Consider the following 2,499-nt stretch of genomic DNA (forward strand, 5'->3'; position numbering starts at 1 on the left):
ATTATAATTTATTTTTTGTCACTTTAAAATTTATTGCAAACAATGATATCATGAAAATTAATACACCACAAAATATTCCGACGTTTGCGACATAGTTTTAATTTGCAATTTAGTTATAACAGCTTATTTACTACAACCTTAATTTGCACAAATATTAATTTAACGTTATAGTAATATATTAAAGAGACATCTGATGGTAGTTACAAATGTTTTGTCAGAGTGTTGAAGGTATTGAAAATGTGGATGAACATCGATTCTTGTGTTATATTACATACAACTTGCAGCAAATAAATTTATTGTTCATGAATATCTAAAATGATGAGGCATCAAGAGATTCTTGGTGAACATTTTTTAAATTTTTTTAAAAAAAATCTTGGTAATTTTATAGTTAAGATCACCAACTTGACCAGCAATATTAAATTTCAGGTACTTTTCATCACGTTGGAAAAAAAATATTCAATGATTTCAGCTATTTAAAAAATTCATGTGGAATAAATCTATTTAAAATTAGAGTAGACTTTTAATTTTAATTCATTACTCCATTTCTTATCGATGACAAAAACAATGAGCTGCAGATCATATATAATTGATTCATAACTAATTAATTGATTCATAGTTTCTAAAACTTTGTGATAACAAGTACGTCCTCCATTTCTATTTTTATATATACAAAAAAATAATTATCCAACTATTTTCACATTTTAAATAATACACGTTGCAATTAATTTGGAATAAGTTTCATCATCAACAGCTGAAAATTAGGATCATGCTTCTAATTAAAATAGGTTTTAAAATTAGTGTTGAACTTTAAATTTAATTCATAGTTTTTAATAAATTACTTCAAGTTAATTATGAGCAAGTATAACATTATAAATAATGTGCTATCAAGAGAGCATTTGATAACACAATAGTCTACAACTACTCCCAAACCATGTCGAAAAATACAATAGTTGTTGTTATCATGATTATTGTTTTTTGTATATGTCATATCGATTCTACATCAAGTTTTGTGCTGCCATGGGAACAATTAATGAAAAATGATGCACTTAAATTAAGAAAGTTATTGGTTGACTGTGTATGTGATAACTACAGTTGTAGTTGACTAGTTGTCCTTGTGATCCATGTGGGTGTTGAAATAAGTGAGGAAGATCGTATGTACGTACGTAGTGCTATATAGCAATTTCCATGTAATTCTAATGATCATATGTTTTTCTTTCTTTCTTTTTCATGATCACTTTCTTTTCTCAATCATACATGAATACAACAGAACTTGCTTTGATGAGTATATTAAAAAGGTTTTCAGTCTCTGTGTACAGTATTTTTTTATATTATTACTTCCTTTTCTAAAGCATGGGTAGAGCTAGAAGTTCAGTTATGAGTTCAGTCTAGTTTAGTTATTTTCGTTCAAAATATCTTCCTAAGGTCTTGAGTTCATCCTTAGGAATGAAATCGTCTTCGAGATAAGGAGCATTATTTTTAAGAATTAGGTGTGAACACTACAAATTAAAAAAGAAGGAATTAGCAATGAACCCATCACTAAATATTCATTGATTAATAGAACATTCCATTCATTCTAGGCTCACAGGCTCAATCAGTGTATTATGTGAAACATGGTCAAAGTAAAAAATGGCATTCAGTGATAAGGGTAAGACCACGAAATTTGTATGATCTTCACGAACAAAAAGATGAAATGGAACAATATCAATTGATTGACTTAGTTGAAAGAGGAGAAACAAACCAAGAAGTAGAGTTGGAGAATGATAACATCAGAATAGAAAGAGAAGATATTGATGGAGTGAGTGTTGAAGCACCTTCTCTCAATAACGAGGAAGAAGCCGACTTGGTAGTTGTAGATGAGCCTGATCATGAAAATGTAGATGACTTCAGTGATTCTGCAATAGATGAAGATACTAGTGAATATGATGAAGTTGAGGATGATGATTGGTTTTGATTTTCAACTTGTCATCAAGATAAAATTTGTTTGAATCAGTTTGTCCGTAGAAGTTTTGTTTTTCACTTACCGAAATAGTTAATTTCTATTTTCTACTTTTCCCATATTTCTTTATCTTTTTGCTTAGAAGCTTTATTTGTTTCTCTCAATTTTTGAACACTATTTTATTACTTTATCATTTTGGCATTGCTTTTGTTTGTTAATTGCTATCTTTTACTTTTATGATTTGTAATTTTGACTAATATTTATTTATATAATATTATAGTATGTTGCAGCTAACCATGTAGTGGGATATTACTCGGTTTGTTGTTGTTGTGGTTGCAGCCAATCATGGTGAAAAATATGCATATTTCTAATGATAGTGAAACTGTCGATGTAAGCGCAATCCTGCGTCCAGGTAAGTTTATCCATTTGTTAAATTGTATCTCTTCAAAATCTCTAGATCATATATGTTTTATTTATATATATTTTAATATCTCTATGTATTGTTAAAGAAAAAAAGAGAAAGGGAAGAGGAAAGACAACAGGGCTTTCAACCCAAAAGAAAC

The sequence above is a fragment of the Solanum tuberosum genome, unplaced genomic scaffold (genome assembly GCF_000226075.1).
Source record: "Solanum tuberosum cultivar DM 1-3 516 R44 unplaced genomic scaffold, SolTub_3.0 scf00065, whole genome shotgun sequence".
Classification (NCBI taxonomy): domain Eukaryota; kingdom Viridiplantae; phylum Streptophyta; class Magnoliopsida; order Solanales; family Solanaceae; genus Solanum; species Solanum tuberosum.